This window comes from Oxyura jamaicensis, chromosome Z (assembly GCF_011077185.1).
Source record: "Oxyura jamaicensis isolate SHBP4307 breed ruddy duck chromosome Z, BPBGC_Ojam_1.0, whole genome shotgun sequence".
Lineage (NCBI taxonomy): Eukaryota > Metazoa > Chordata > Aves > Anseriformes > Anatidae > Oxyura > Oxyura jamaicensis.
The window spans coordinates 70,331,938-70,348,783 of record NC_048926.1 but is presented as its reverse complement, the minus strand read 5'-3'; the positions used below and the strand labels follow the sequence as shown (position 1 = coordinate 70,348,783).

The window sequence follows — 16,846 nt, the reverse complement described above, 5'->3', positions numbered from 1 at the left end:
CCCTTCCCTTCCCTTCCCTTCCCTTCCCTTCCCTTCCCTTCCCTGCCCTGCCCTGCCCTGCCCTGCCCTGCCCTGCCCTGCCCTGCCCTGCCCTGCCCTGCCCTGCCCTGCCCTGCCCTGCAGGGCCCTGCCTATTTGCAACACTGTCTTTTGCAAAGCTGGCCAGTTCTGTAGACTGAACTGGACTTAGCATTTTTGTCCTCTCTCAGATTTTGTGTGTGTAGTTGACATAAAGAAGAGTAATGTTAAATACAACAAAATGTCTAGATTGCAATAAATATTCTTTCATTATGATGCATTAGCTATTCTTTGTCAGAGTTCACCTATAATTTACTGTATATTTTTTATTCATAGCATACCTATGTATATGTATTTGTGCATGAACTTATGTTTATATACAGTGTATATAGAACAAGTCATTTTGATGCCTGTCCATATGAATAATAAGTATAAATTTATTTGCCGATTCCTTTGTCTCTTTTTGAGATTTTTTTTTGCCACCAGGTTTCAAATAATTGAAATAAGCCAATCAAATTCTGGCTGCTATGCTTGGCTCCTGTCCTGGGAGTGGTGAGGAGCACAAGGAGCTGTGTGTAGTTGCACACCTCAGGGCACTCAGCAGCCAGAACAGACCTCTGACACTGTCTGGGACACCCAAACAAAGTTGGTGCCATGCAGTGGTACACCACATCCTTGGGCAGCAGCAAACCATTCTGGCAGCTTAAAAAAAAATGTTACTGCTATCTGATTATGTCCTGAATAGGCTTAGGATTTTTTTGAAAGGCCTTCTGCCCTGCACTATTTATTTTTATTTTTATTTTTATTTTTTGGTCACTTTAGTAGTCTAATCAGTTGAATATTTGAGGATCTCTAAATTGTAAGTGCCTTTAAACCAACTTCTCCAAGAGTGTTGTATGTGAATTGGCACCTCACTTCAGAGCTGGGAGCTGAGAGACAGAGATATTGAATGAGCTGCCTTTGATCAGCCAGGAAAAGTGCAGTACCCAGATATGGAGACAAGAGATCTTCAGTCCCCCCCATTTCCTGAAACGGTCTAACCGTTTCTTCTGTGGGCAATGACACAAATGGCACAGATGCAAATAGAGCACCTTACATCCTTGCATGGAATTCAAATGCATTAAGGATGCTGTATCTCTCATACAATTTCATGTATATTTTAGATGATGCTTTGATGATTTCTTTGTTGTAGAAAATTTTCACCCCATCAGCAAATACTCTTCAAGAAACTTCCACAGATAGGGTAACTATTCCTGCCTGTGGGCAGAAAAAGATTTACTTTCCATTTTCACTGAAGACTTTATGTTAGTAAAGGCAAGCAATAACTTTTTCTTCTTCCACCAAAGACAGTACCTAAAGAGAAAACATACGGATGTGCTCTATGAAATCACTCTTCTGTCATGTTTATGCTTTCTTTCTATTCTCAGAAATAAGTCACTGCTTCAACAGATTTAATTCATCTTCTGCATGTATTACTGAATAAGAGAATACCTGGAGTCACCTTTTTCAATGGCAACATGGCATTGTTACATCCTTCACGGCAAACATAATGCTGTTTCTGAGCTTCCTGAGGATAGCTGCAGAGAGGAACTCATTCAAAAATTAATAAAAAATTGAGTACTAAGTATGTCTCTTCTCCCATCTAACTAGGGTGCTTCTAGCTGGATTTTCAGGCTTATTACAAAGATGGTAATGGAAGAAGTTCCCAAAACAAAACACCTTTTTGCTTACAGTTCAGTCATTTCTGTACTTTATGTTGTGCTATATACCTGAAATTCAGATGGGATCACACACATTTCAGAGGTTATTAAAGAACTCAGTCAGCCCTATACTTAAAACTGTCAGGAGCTCCTTTTCAAAGAATAGCCAAGCATCTGCTCACCTAAGGTACACAGGTAACTCGTTTCTATTCTGGATAATTCCTAGCTGAGGAATTCAGAGTTAAAGAATGAGTACTTGCTCTGCCAGAGTACCATGTAATTATCTGTGTAAGTCATCAGATGTGCATGGGTACTTTTAGGCAATGCCTGTTATCTGTGGTCTTTATGGTTAAATCAAGGCTGTAATTTTTTTTCTCTGTTATTTCAACAAAGAAGCACTTTAATAAAGCATGGAGGACTTGTAAAAACAAGCCTCACTCATACAAAGCTTTCCTTAATGCATCCCAGATAAAACTTGATATGAAAAATTCTAGGCAAGTTTTTATCAGGCACGTAAGTGACCATCCACACTTGTGACCTGAACCTGTGCATATAGAGGATGAAGCTTGCAGTAGACCAGAAGGTTCATAGTGAAAAGAGCTACCAAAAGCCAGTTTATTCATCCCAGCAAGCCCAGCAAGCGAGTCTCTTGGTGGAAAATAAGGAAGTATAAATAACCTAGTTTTTCCATATTTTCTGTCAACGTGAAATGTAGCCCATAAGACCTGATATGTTCAGTGACAATTCCGTCCTCTCAGCTGACATCCATATGGTGCATTGTGGTCTTGCAAGTGTGGGCAGAAAGGACAGAGGGAAAGCAGTGGGAGCATGTGAGAATGAAAGTAAATTCCCTGTGTTCTCCTTCCACAAGAGGTAAAACAAGAGGTTGGTGCAGATGAATGAAGATGCCAGCCTCTTACTCCGTATCAGTGGTTTTACTTGCCTCATCTGCCAATTGGTAGGAAAGTAGAGGTGTTAAGACATGCCACACGCAATCAAGGATGCAATTCTGTCCTTTGTGGATACTGTCTGCATCTGAAGAGGTTGTTCTAAAAAAGGATAGGAGAACAGAGTCTATTTGGGATTGGTAGTTAAGGACAAATCCAACTGATCAATAGACACTGACAAGACAGGTGTGGAAAAACAACACATAAGAAACTTTCTGGGGAAGGACCAGTGGAACACATAGAATAAAACAGAATTACCTGGCATGGGTACACTGCTTGTGCAGGCTCCAGAAGGTGTTTAGGGAACATCTAAATAATATGAATATCCCAACATCTTAGTGGAGGTAAGCCTCAATTAGTATGACAGCAGTACAGAAAGAACTGGAATGTCTGAATGACAGAAAAGGAGGAAATCTGCTTTTTTAAAAAAAAAGTCTGGCAAATATCCATTATGGGATGAAAACCAAACACTCATGGTATCAACATGAAGTACTTATGGTTTAATTTCCAGCTATGTGCTAACCCATTTTTCACCAAGAGTCCTGTCTGATGTTGCGATAGAGAAACTGCATTTTCTCAAAAAGGCAGGTGTGGCTCTCCATGCACTGCTGTCACTCCTGTTGTGGTGGGTCTAGAAATCACATTGGTATATGTTCAGCTGACACAGGCCTGACATGATGGAAAACAAATCCACACAAAATAACCAGTTTTTATATTTACAACATGAAAGATTTTCCAGTGGGTCATCTCACTGAACCAGCTCACTTTGCAAGTGCAACAATGGGAAACACAATCTAAGGAAGGAAGAGAAAATACATAGCTGGAGGATTTTAACTGCATTAAATTTCTACAAACACTTAGGCTTATCCTGGACTATGTTTAAAAATAAAACAAAAGGTATGCTGCTGCTGGGCTGCTACAGCTAGTTGGACAGAGGGGACCACCAGCATTTACCAGATATTTTATTCCTACATGAATCCTCTTGTTTCTTAGAGTTTTGCACTACCTTTTCCTGGACTCTTCCTGCTACCTAGGAAGGAGGTGTTTCACAGTTTTGTGTTCTTCATGACATCGTTTTTTTATTAGGTGCGTCTTTTTTTATTACATAAAATCATTATTTCTGCTATTGCTACAAAATAAAAACATATGTTCACATGCACATATAGACATTATTTTCTTATCTACCTCATTAGTTACAGCCGTAAGAACAAATTAGCCATATCTGCGGATGCAGTGTTACAATCATCTACCATAATTGGTTTCAGGAGTTTCCAACATTGTATTTCATCTATTTCACTGTCACAGCATTGCTTAAAAAAAAAAAGAAAAAGAAAAAGAAAAAAGAAAAAAAAGCAAGCATGATGATGACATGCTTTAAACATTATTTGTTTAGTAAATGATCTGTGCTTGATCTACAGAACTTCGTATCTTACAGGCAATCCCCCCACCTCCCAAGGTACTCTGAAAGCCATGTATAAATATATTATTTGTGTTGTTCAAAACTGTTTTTATGTTTTAGACACGTTCTCTTCAGTTAGTAGTTGTTTTCTCTGACTGCCCATACTGTAATATGACAGATACTTAGTTTGGATGGGACCTGGGGAGATCTCTAGTCCAGCCTCTCACTCATGACTAACTTCAGTTAGGTCAGGTTGGTCAGAAACATTGCTGCAATGTTTTAGGACAGCATGTTCTCTAAATGACATGGATAGCAATTTAGATTTGAAGTAACATAGTGCTGTGCTGTAGGGCTCAGATTGGGGTGTCCTGGAATTGTCCCCATGTCCACAAATTAGGAACAGTTAAGGTGTGGGAAAGGAATTTGCAGGTGGCTTTGTGCTGTTTCCCATGTCCCTGAATTAGAGATAATGAGGAAACAAGCTAGAGACGAGTGCATGGAAAAGCTAGACCAATGATAAGTTGTTGTCGGTGTGTGCTGTAGTTAGTTGCCTATATATACTCTGTTAGCACATGCAATAAAGGCGGATGATTATACTCGCATCAAGGTTGCATTGTTACTCCGAGACCATCTCCCTTTCCAACATCTGGTAGCAGAGGATGGTTACTCGCCAGATAGTTCAGCTCAACTGAGTTTGCCGAGACTGCGGTAAGCAGCTAGAGGAGGGGATCGGGAAAATTAATGGCTGAGAGGAGTGCTGCTTGGCAGACACGGGTCAGGGTCGCTCCCTGCCTCTCAGAGGAAGCGCAGCCGTGGAAGGGGAGGCTGCAATGACGTTGCTTGTTGGAATTCTCTCTAAGAGAGGTATCGAGACAACAGGAAAGCAACTGATCAAATTGATCAAGTTAAGACAATGATGGGGACATTTTAGAGAGACTGCCTTGCTGCTGTTCCCTGTTACGGAATGGCGAGAATTTGGGAATACCACGTGGGAAACGACTACAACAGGGGATTCAAAAGATGAAAAGGATGTGAAAACTGTCCACAAGTTGTGGCAGACGGTATTAGAGACATTAAAAGCCATGAAGGCAGAAAGGGAAGTAGCCTGTGCCACTGCCCAAATGCTAACCCCGGGGCTGGCCCCTACAAAATCTGGGGACTCTGAAAAGAAACCTGGGACTCTTGTGCGCATTTTCGGACTTCCTGTGGTAAAAGGAATGACTGGAGCTACATGCAAAACTATCGCTGAGCTCCGTGCAAGCATTGAGGGCAAAATCTCAAGGGCGTGTTGATCCCACAATATGAGGAAGTCCCGCCGGACCCACCATCAAGTGCAGAAAAAGCAGAAGTTGGCGGGGCCAGGTCAAAGCAGAGATCTGAGCCGCTTGCGGAAGTAACACCCCAGGACGGCCAGGGGGGATGTTCTGCACCACCAACAGGCGAGGGAGGAGAGGCATGCCAACCTCCGCCCTCGGCTTCTCTTTAGAAGTCAGAGCTGTAATAAAGCTAATAACATGTCAGAAAGGAGGCTAACGATCCAAGTTACGAGACAGGCATTTAGGCAGGTGTTGTCTTACTAAAGCAGGTGTTGGTATCTGATGTTGGAAGACACCAATGGAGACAGAGCTCATTTTGACAGGTTTTGTGGAATCACAGTGGCCCTTCAAGACCATGAAAGAAATAATAATAATAATAAAAGAATAGGCAACAAACCCACAAAACAAACCAACAAAAAATGTGTTGTTGCACTGCTTGACTTCAGGCTGATGGATGTCCCCTCTGGATCACTCCTTCAAGTCTAAAGTTTGTCAAATGTAACTGAACCTGCTAAAATACTGAGATGGCCAGGTTGTGTTTTTGGAGCATGCTAAGCATTAGGAATCCACTCTCCAAGCTTTCATTCACATTGACATTCTCTGACCTGCCTTTTTGAAGTTATGTATGCCAAACCTGAGAGACAGCTTGAAACAGACTTGAGAAATCTGCACTACCACTTCAGTGTCTCACTCCTGAGCCACAAGTCCGGGATAGGACTGCAGAACATGTTCTGGTCAGCCTGACCGATACAGCCTGTTGGAAAAGTAACTCAGAGCCGATCGAATCCATACAATATTGTTTAAACAGACCTTGGTCAAATCCCATTAGTTTTGGACGGTAACAATGTTGTTCTACATTGTCAGACAACACCATTCTGCTTATCACCCAAGTAACTAGAAATGAAGAGCTGCTGTTTGGGTTAATGGAGATACTGACTTTGCATGTTGCAGAATAATTATGAAAAAAATATGTATCAAATTTACCGTGGGCTTGGAAAAGTGACACCCCTCCCCCACCCCAATAATTAAGAGTAGGAATATCATGCACCTCTGGGGGCCTTTCTTCTCTGATTAGAAGGCAGAACATTGTCTTACACAGACCTTTTCAGCAGAAGCTTTCTGTTTTAGTTACTTTCACAAATTCACCGTCTTGTCATACATCTTCAGGTCCCATTCATTTCATTCTGTACTTGCTGACAGACGCTGGGCTCCTCATTTCAGCACTGCTCGTCAGAAATGCAATCGACTTTAAGTATGACTCTATTCTTCAGGCCATTTAATTGCAGTGAATTGAGCTCTTCTGAAGGTGACAGCTCTGCAAATTCAACGAGTTCTGATCAGTTCAGAAAAATTGCTTTCAAACGCAACATCCCGTAACATTACAAAACCTTCTGTTAAAACTTTTCAATTTTCCAGACTATCATTTTGTTTCTGAACATAGATTTCTTTCCTTTGTGTTCCTGTGACAATTTTGACCCCCCCCCCCGGGGGGTGGTGTACCTTTCCTCTCCTTGCAAACTGCTCCACTAAATTTCAGTCCATTATGAGCACTTTTTTTTTTTTTTCTTTTTTCTTTTTTTTTTTTTTTCCCCTTCCTCCCCAGTTCAACCCTGCTCGGTCTTTCGTAATCCCCCTTCAAAAGCTGCTAGCATCATCTCGGGGAGATGCAATGCTCTGTCCCCTATGGAAGCTGCCACTTTTCTGACTGAGAGCATCACTGACTGGAATGAAGTGCTCTCCCTTTTTCTTACAGGGTTTTGTGTGGAGGAAAGCTCCAGAAACCAACCATCAGAAAACATAAGGAAAGCAAGCTGGCACAGTACAAAGCCTGTGCATGTAAGGTTGTAGCTCAGAGGGAGGGATGCCAGCTTGGGGGATGCTGTGGCATCTGGCTCAGCAGCCCTGGGCTGCTAGCTCTCTCCCAAGAAGGGCAGCAGCTCTGCTGCTCTCTGCCCCTATGGCACCGTATTTCAAAGAGAAGGGAACCACAGGCCAGCAGTGGGCTGGGAAGTGAAAAGTAAAATGGCAAAGCAGCACCTGCTTTTTGTGCAGAGAACTGAGAAACAAGATTATTTTTTTCTTATGAAAAAATGTATCAAATTTTCTTCTATCATTTCTCCTCACTTACCTCTGTTCATAGATTCAGAATTCCGTCTCCTTGGAGCTCCTTTTACTAACTGAAAAGAAACAGTGCAGAGTACAAGTGAGGGCTCCAAGTTGTGGTAACAACTGTGAGTACATGGATCCCAGAAAGGCAGCAATGAGCATCATGTGTAAGAGGTAACATAACAACAGCAACAACAGGCTAGCAAGATGAACAATATATATTGTCCTATCATGCTTTCCTATATGTTTCTATACTATTTCAGATCTAGATCTTTAAATTTGCTCTCATATTTTTATCCTTTCCAGTATTTATTAGCAGTTACATCTCCCCCCCTCTCCTCCACTCCCCCTCCATTCTTCCCCCAGCTCACCTCCCTTTGGTGCTTGCAGTTAGATGGTGGTAACAAGAGGAATGCATTAGGGTAGATGTTATGACTAGCAAGCCAGATTGTTTTAAACCAGGCTTATCCCTCTGCATGCAAGATCGCAGGCATACATTGGGAGGGCCTTGGGGAACCGTGACCCAGACAGTATGTTTTTAAAATTCTGCTACCTTAGGAGAGCTGCAGTTAGATTAGGAAATTCCCAGTATCGGCAGGGAGCCAAACAGCAAATTTTCTTAGAGGTAGGTAATCTTTGATTCTATTCCCCCAAATCACACTTGCAACTACCCTCCACTGCCAACCCCTGCCCTTTTGTGTAACTTTGCCCTTTCAGCTCTTCCTTTAAAGCTTGTAACCTCAGTCAGCATCACGCCTCCTTCAGTGCACAGTAAAAAATATACCACAAAATGAAGGATGCACACTTCTTTCTCTTGCTGCCAAGAACATTATCAATAATAGAAGCAGTGCATCTGAAAGGGTTACTGAAGCTAGTGTGTTTCAAAAGCCCTGGAAAGTAATAAATAAATAAAAGCACAGCACTATTGGGCAATTAGCAAAGGTGCTAAGTCAACTTGCTAAGCAATCCTCAGTATCAGACACAACTGACATAGGCAGAAAAGGAAAGGAACACTAATTAGTAATTAAGTAGGGCTGCTGGGATCCAAAACCAGGAGGGACCCTCTGGAGTGGAACAAGGGAGAACTAATCTTTTCATTACAGTACCTGGTGTTTACCCAGGCAACTGAATATGAGCAACATAGGAATGATATAAAAGAATTGAAGAGAAATGAACAGATTTCTCCCCCCCCCCCTTTTTATTTTATTTTATTTTTAAATTTGACATCAGTAATAGATACTATTCTATAAAAATATGTACCAAGCAGCAGCGAGTACCAGAGCACTGACCAGCTCAGTTACTGTAGCTCCAAATTCTTGAGCTGATTATCAGAATTGCTGAGCACAGCCGGCTCCTGCTGATGCCTCATGAATTTGCATGGGCTTAGTTTAAGTTAAAGAGGAAAAAAAAAAAAAGAAAAACAGAATAATTTGTATTGTCTTATCACAGCCTTTAAAACAATGATCACTACAAACGTGATTTTGTAAAATAAAATAAAAGCCATACTAACATAAACCAGTAATTTTTATGTTTCTTTTGCTACAGACTCTGGGATATAGTAGTTGACAGATTTAGCAGGTGTACAAGTGAAAATACAGAAAGGTATACAAGAGTTTCAGTGGGGGAAATCAGACAGGCTTCCCCCTGCTTGCTCATTTACACATTCAAGTGTCACATTTACAGACAGGGTAGATGTATATACTGCAAGCATTGCAGCACACAGCTTTTCTAAAACAGAATCAATGTGGCAACAATGAAGGTAATCAAACAGCTGTGATCTCCAGCTTCCTCTAGAATCTTGAGCACTACTTTATTCATGTCAGTGGAGATGTGCCTGATGTAGGTTGTTGTGGCCAGATACGAGGAGCAACCAGGCCATCTGTAGCATAGGATTCAGTGGTTTTCTCTGTCTTTTGTCATGTGTTGCACTGTACACCTAGCCTAGTTTGTGCACTGTGTTATTGTCTAAAACCACATCTGAAGGAAAACTCTGGATATGCACTTGCTTAAATGAATAATATTTACTGCAAAAGCACCTACTCTCTGAGATGCATACATTCATGAAATGAAAGATGACTCACAGAAGGGGTCACTGTAAAGCAATATTATTTGTGTTTTTTATTAGAACCTGATGCTCTAATGCTAGACAACAGTATGGCTTACTAGGGAATAAGAGCTTGTGGGTATATGAATAGGGAGTGTTGTACAATTACAGAAACACCTGTGCTAAATAACCTTGTGCTCATCCCCTAGGAAAATCTGCATGCTCAACAGCCCTGAAATTTCTCATACGTATATTAAGCTGCAGCATAAAAGCATAGTGTATAACACAGGCTAAAAAAAATTCTTCAAGGGCATATATATAAAACCTGTGTTTTTACTTTGTTTTTAATTTATTTTTTTCCCCATAAACACTGCTTGTAGTGTTAAGGCATATTTTACTTTTCAGAACATAAAGAGACCTCTCTCTGCATAAAGAAGTATTGCCTTTCATCATAACAAGCACAGCATCATGCCCTGGTGGAAAGGCAATCCTTATACTGGCAAGGGCCTGTTGATCTCTTGATTTAAACCATGATATCTGCACTTGTAAGTAAGTCAAAATTAGCTGACTTTCAACAGCTGAGGGTCTAGCTTTCTTGTAGGGGTATTTGCTGAAAGCCAGTCCAAAGTATGTTAGAACTGTGGGGGTCTTGGTAATGTATCTTAAGATAAAAAAGGTGTTTCTTCATCTCCTAATTTTTCAGTCTTCTGCATCTGTGAGCTTCTGCAAAGCTACCTGCCAGAATGAGTAATGCTGCAGAGCAGTTACCAGCAGCCCCCAAGGCAAAAGACATTTGATTAGGGATCTGACATCTTTCAGACACTCGTGTATCATCACAGAGACACAGATATTTCAGTCTCAAGCGATGCTTAGCCCTAGCAATTAGCTCAGTGTGTGCTCAAACACATTCAAGCACACACGCAAAGACTGGGTTGCAGATTTCTCTGTAACACTGCAGACATAGCTTGGTTGGATGCCAAATTAAAGCAAGACAGAGCATCCTTCATGGGTCACTGTTTGGCCTAGAGTGTGTTATAAATCTCCGACTGGCTACGAGTTATTCTATTTAAGCACAGGAGATTGCTATAGGGATGATCATTTATAAAGGCAGGACTTCCTAAAAACTACTGACCTGTGTCTGTCCTGTTGCAACCAAAGAATAAGCATCCCCAAAATGTACAGAAAATACAAAAGCAGATTTGCTGTCATGACTGTGCTACACATCAGCTTAATAGACCACAGTCATCTGCATTCCCCTCCAGCCCCTATGCCCCATCTCTCCTCCTCCAAGATGATGTATCCTGCAAGTTGTTCTTGCACTGTATATATAGAAGGGACTTTAGGGAGACTGGTTTGGGATTTAATGAAAACACATGATGTCAGAGAACATTAGCCATATAGTCCTTAGCACAGGGTCAGGCAAGTTAATGAGCAAAAAGATCAAAGTCCAACCTGCTGGCAGGGCAGAATATAATCTGTCCGTGGTTGGAAACCTCTATACAGAGGTTTCCAGACACCTACTATGCACGCTGACTGGGACAATTTGCCATTGGACTATCATGGTGACCGCTGGAGCAACACTTAAGCTCATTTTAGAGAACGAATTGTTACACAAACAACCTGACCTCTCCCTCTCTTTATTTCAGTAGCTGTCCTCAGTTAGGACAGAGTTAATTTTCCTCCTGGTAGCTGGTAGGGTGCTATGTTTTGGATTAGGATGAGAAGAGTGCTGATAACATGCTGATGTTTAATTGTTGTAGAACAGTGCTTACACCAAGCCAAGGACTTTTCAGCTCCTCGCTCTGTTCTGCCAGCGGGCAGGCTAGGGGTGCAGCAGGAGCTGGGAGGGGACAGACCCAGGACAGCTGACCCAAACTGGCCAAAGGGTTATTCCATACCATCTGACGGCACGGTAAACAATATATAGGGGTGGCTAGCTGGGGTGGGGAGGCCAGCTGCTGGGGGATAGGCTGGGCATCGGTCAGTGGGTGGTGAGCAATTGCATTGTGCATCACTTGTTTCATACACACTATATTATTATTATTATTATCATTATTATTATTATTATTTCCTATCTTATAAACTGTCTCTATCTCAGACCAGAGGCTTCACTTTCCCGTTTCTCTCCCCCATCCCAGAGAGGGAGGGGGGAGGGTGAGCGAACGGCTGTCGTGTTTAGCTGCCGGTCAGGTTAAACCACAACAGTTGCCCATGCTGAACTTACCCACTATTTTTCAGGACTGTACACAAAAATGCCATAGCACATAAAGGATGAACAAACTTTAGACAGCCCCCATCTCAACATTAGATGCTGTTAGACTATAGTCTAAAAATAATTAGCATCCCTGAAGCAAAATCTCAAGCTGAAATTGGAGCAGGTCATATCAATTTGAACAGCAAAGTAAGTGTATCTAATCTGAGCTTCATGAACCCTCCTGCTATCTGAAGCCAGAACTTCCAGAAGGCTATCACCTTCCGCAGATATCGGGAGAGAACTGCAATTTAGATTTTCACTTTGCAATGAGCATAGACCAAGGGAACACTTGACTAGTTCATCTGCTATCACAGCAGTTTGGCCTTCCTATACAGAAAATATACACTGTAAAAGCACCCCTTTTATTTCCTTCTCTCCCACAGTGTAAGTCAAATACACAGCTTTTACAAGGAACAGAAAGGCAACATATTGCTGAGATAACAAGAAAACTATAATGGCTTTGTACTTGCAGCAAACTAAGGGGAGGACAACAGCTTATTTGGCAGTTTTTCTACCTTCACTTCCATTAAAAAAAGATTGTGGGAAGAGAAATTTGAAGTATAGGCACAAATAACCAATCCATATTCTGTTTGGAAAGTAAGGGCAGGTAAATTTTATTGGTGGTGGTTTGTGTGTAAGATTTAAAAGAAAAAAACAACTACATCTCTTATTGTTCTAACAAATGAGCCTCTTTACTTTGCTACATTAGTTAGCAATAAAAGCTTTGAATAAAAGCAAAGATGAGAAAACCTGTGGTCACACCATTTTCTCAGTCTTAAGTCTTTAATCTTGTTTTAACTTGTCTCAGTCAGTGCAATGAATTAGTCCTACATATGCATCTGCACGTATGTGCACACCCTAGGTTTGTAAGGCTCTACAAAGCTCACTTGCCAGTCTTTCCCATGCCCGGTGCCCCAGTGGGTGGTAGTCCTACTCTTCTTTCTGTAACTGGTACATGGAGTTGCACCACAGCTGCCTCTTGCTCACATGCAGGCTAACAATGAGAAAAAAAATACACACAATTCTGTTTTGGCTTTTCCCACCATCTCAGTTTTTAACTGTTATTTTTTGAGGATTGTATTTATTATGAAATGGCCTGATAATATTTAAATCTAGATCTCTCTTTTGTGTTTATCACTGGAATATTTCTTGTCAGCCACCTACTTCATAAAACTTTTGTAACTACAAACTTCAAATTTCTGATGAAAGGCCTTCTCATAAATTCTGCAGTGAAAATCTCATATCATGCTTCTTTTTAGAAAGGACATCCTAGCCAAGAAGTAATAATCTTGCAGCCTTCATTGGTACAGCTGTCTTCTCTGTACCAGTGACTCATGCCAGCGCTTTTTTAAAAAAGAACACTCTATGTGACAGACCTGCAATACTCTGAATGTTACTGGCTCAAATGCTATTCCTTTTCTTTCACTTTGTAATGGTGGAGAGATGATACCAGGAAATTCCCATCTTATTAATTGACTAGTACAGTGCCCTTGTACTAAAACCAAGAATGAGTCTGAAAGTCCAGAGATTGTTCTAACTCTGTCTATGGAAAGCTGCTACTGTCTCTCAGCTAGACCCTGCATTTTGAAAACTAGTTGTTGTGGCAAATGCTAATACATGCTAGAGGCTAAATTAATTGTGTGTTCCCTAGCTCAAATTAAAGCACTATTTTTTATTTTATTATTATTTTTTTGCTTGTTTACAGAAACCACTGAAACTTCACAATACTAGGGAGGCTTAGGAAAATATACTTGATAGGGTTATTGTGAAAAAAAGAATAAATATATGCTAAATAATTTGTCTTTTTAATGAAAGACTTCTGCATAAATTGTCAGAGGAAAGTTCACATTGCTAAATAACTTAATAGAAGAAGAACTTATTTCTGTTTACTTCCAAAATTTTGGTAAATGTATTGGTGTGTACCTTTAACCCTTTGAGGCATTCTTGGTTTTGAAAAGGAAGAGACAACTGAACATTTCCAGACAAAGCAAAAATCTAAAGCTTATTGAGGTGATGTAATGAAAACTGGGTTATAATTATTTTCTAGAATGGCCTTACTTACAAAACATGATTTTTTGTACGCCAAAAAAAATACTGAAGAAAAACAACTAAACTAAGACTGTGAGGAGGCCAGGAAGTGTAATGCGTATAGCTTTGTCTATGCAGGCAAGGCCGAGTTTTGATCTAGGGAGGAAATGGGATGGATTTTCACTCAAGACATCTATTTCCAAAACTTCCAGCAACTGAGTTTAATTGCCAGATAATAACATGCTCCACTTTCTAATCATTGAACTTTAACTGAGAATATCTATTATCTGTTGTTTGGATGTGTTGCATTTTTTTTGAGAGAGCTTAAAAGCTTTCATAGCATTGCCAAATCTAGCCCAAAGCCTTTCTTCTGTCAGCCAATGAGTGTGTGTAACTCGCATGTACATCGAACCACCGTCGACTCCCACAAGCCCCCCTAAATGAAATGAGCTAATGTGGGGAGCCTGCTTCAAGTCCCTGCTGCACTTGCAGCTTGGGACTTCAGCTCCAGACCAGCTTTCCAGCACTGCAGTCATGCAGTAGTCAGGGCTGGTAAGAGGAAACTGCTATTCCTTGCATAATTTTCTCTCAGCTAAGAGATATTGCATGAGAAACTTCAGAAAGTGCGAGAAAATAAAGCTTGCCAACTTTATTAAATAGAGGACATTACATCACCAAAACTTTTCTTTTGGGGGGGAGGGAGCTGAAAATATTACTTACTGAATATTGGGACTGTATGGTCAGGCTTACAAAACATCCTGATTAAGGAGAAAATGCTGATTCACTTCCATTATCTGTCAAGGTTATTATTTCCAGGGAGTGGTTTATGACACAGCTGGCACCAATACTCACAACCATATACAGCACATCAGCACAATGGCTGCATCATTTTGACTGGCCCTTGCTTGAATTATAGTAATGCTTGCTGGCATTGTCTTGTTACAGGAGGCTTGTGTCAGCAGTTCTACTGCTGCATAAACCCATTTGTTTAGGGGATTATAACTCAGCCATAAACATTATTATGGGTCTGAATTATTATTATTAGCAGAAGTAATAATAATAGTATCTTACATCTGTATTGTGCCTTCCAAACAGAAGAATGCCCAGGCACGTCAATGTATGCACAGAAAGTCTCATAACTTTACCAGTCCCCCAGCATAGGTGCTTTTCAGGATAACACAGAACAGTCACTCTGAACTAACAACAGAGATATTTCATGGGGAAGGAGGCATGTTTAACACTTGCTCATCAACCAGCAGCCAAGTGCATTTATCTGTATGCCCACCCCTCCGTGATTATACATAAATATGCACTGAGAACAAGATTACATACAATCAATTCCTAATCACGAGTGCTTTTTAATTTCAACTTTTATGCTAATGTAGAAGAAAATGATATAGTATGTGATGCATTAAGGTTTATGTGCTTAACAAGACCAGTACTGCCAACAATTACCATCTTATGGGTTAGTGAAAATCAAATGCTTGGAAATTAAATGACAAATACTCATTTGCCTGCTCCAATGGGTTGTCAGGGTAGAAACTCAGAGGATATATAGGAGACTTGCAAACATGGCTCAGTCCAGTCTGTGTGAGGGAATGGAAGACCTTAGGGTCAAAGAAGCATCTACTCTGGTGCTGTTAACACTATTTAAAGAGCTAAAGGAGATAGACCCCTCTGTATAAAACAGGTCCTATGTGCATTATTGGACTTAGGACATTAAGGTAAATTAAGTCATATATACAAAAGCAAAGGACTGGAAGTCTCCCATGTTGTCTACCTGGAAAAACTGTGACCTGTTGAATATAATGGAAAAAGTTTGGCATCTGTAAACATGCAACCACCAGTAGGCTGAGAAAGAAGACCAGACTAGCAGTGGATGAAGTTCTGTCAGGGAAGATTATTATAGCATGCTGTTGCAGGATGTCCCCAAAAACAAGATAATCCCACATTCTCCAGGCACGACAATCTTCCTGGGATCTACAACAGTGCAAATCCAACAAAATGACCAGTGTTTTATTCTCCTGCAGTGATCCTGGGGCCAGACCAGAGATAAGTGTGATAAGGTCCTCTCTTCCTGCCTAGGAAGAAGAACAGTGGCAATAAAGGCTCACACCATATGCTGGTCTGCAGGGTCCCTCTGCAATTTCAGTTTTTGAAAATGTGAGCCCATTTGAGAGACAGGCATCCAATTTTACAGAATCCCTGAGGTAGATACCCTCTTCATAAATACCCCCACAATGAGGAACATGCAGATCCAGTTTGAGTGTTCAGACACGTCTCAGATAATATCTGCTATGGAAAAGGAAATTGAATGATATAACTGTTTTAAATTTAGCACTGAAAGATCACTGGGCTCATCTTTTCTTTCCCACTATTAAAATAATGAGAGAAGATTTAGGAGATAGAATTGATATCCATCTACAGTTTAAACTGACTCCTTGATGCTAAAAATGTCTGGGCAGTATTTCATGGCTGATGATAATTGTGAGATTAAACTAGATAAACGTAATGAATCCTCCTGGTCTCGAGCTGTATTATTTCATTTGAAAAACATATGCAAATCCACTGACTACAGCACTTGGTGCTGAAGTATTTGATGCACACACACAAATTCTTTGCTGCATCCTATAAACATTTGAACCCACTGTTGGTACACCAAGTTCAAATCAATCCCTGCTCCAAGAGCTTGCATTATTTCAAATCCAGGCTTAAATCATTCTTAGCAGAATAATCAGATGAAAGAAGGGGAGCAAAGGCATTTGGTAGTGCAGCTGTCACATTCCTATATTCATTGATACTGGCTTGATAGAGCTTTGTGAACCCATCACAGCTTAAAAAAAAAGCAACACCTTCATAAGCCCTCAAAGTGGCAAAAGTGGCAACGTAATGATCTTTAACTAGAAGAAGAGAATTGTGTTGCTGAAAAAGTGCTCTTCTGCAGATGCCTGGTTTTGGGCAGCATCTCTGAATGAAATGAACTGACATTTCCTGGGCTTAGTTTTTTTTTTTTTTTTTTTTTTTTTTTTTTTTT

The 16,846-nt window shown here is 40.7% G+C and overlaps 1 protein-coding gene across 2 annotated transcripts in view; it reads right to left on the bottom strand.

Moving 5' to 3' along the window:
* Window positions 1-2,978: 2,978 nt before the first annotated feature.
* Window positions 2,979-16,846, bottom strand: part of LINGO2 (leucine rich repeat and Ig domain containing 2) — a 673,216-nt gene continuing 659,348 nt past the window's right edge. Inside the window, exon 6 of one of the 2 annotated variants that reach the window (XR_004746016.1) lies at window positions 2,979-3,296. The gene's annotated coding sequence lies outside the window, so the exon portion shown is untranslated. The remainder of the gene's footprint in view (window positions 3,297-16,846) is intronic. The other variant, XR_004746010.1, reaches the window with a different exon arrangement.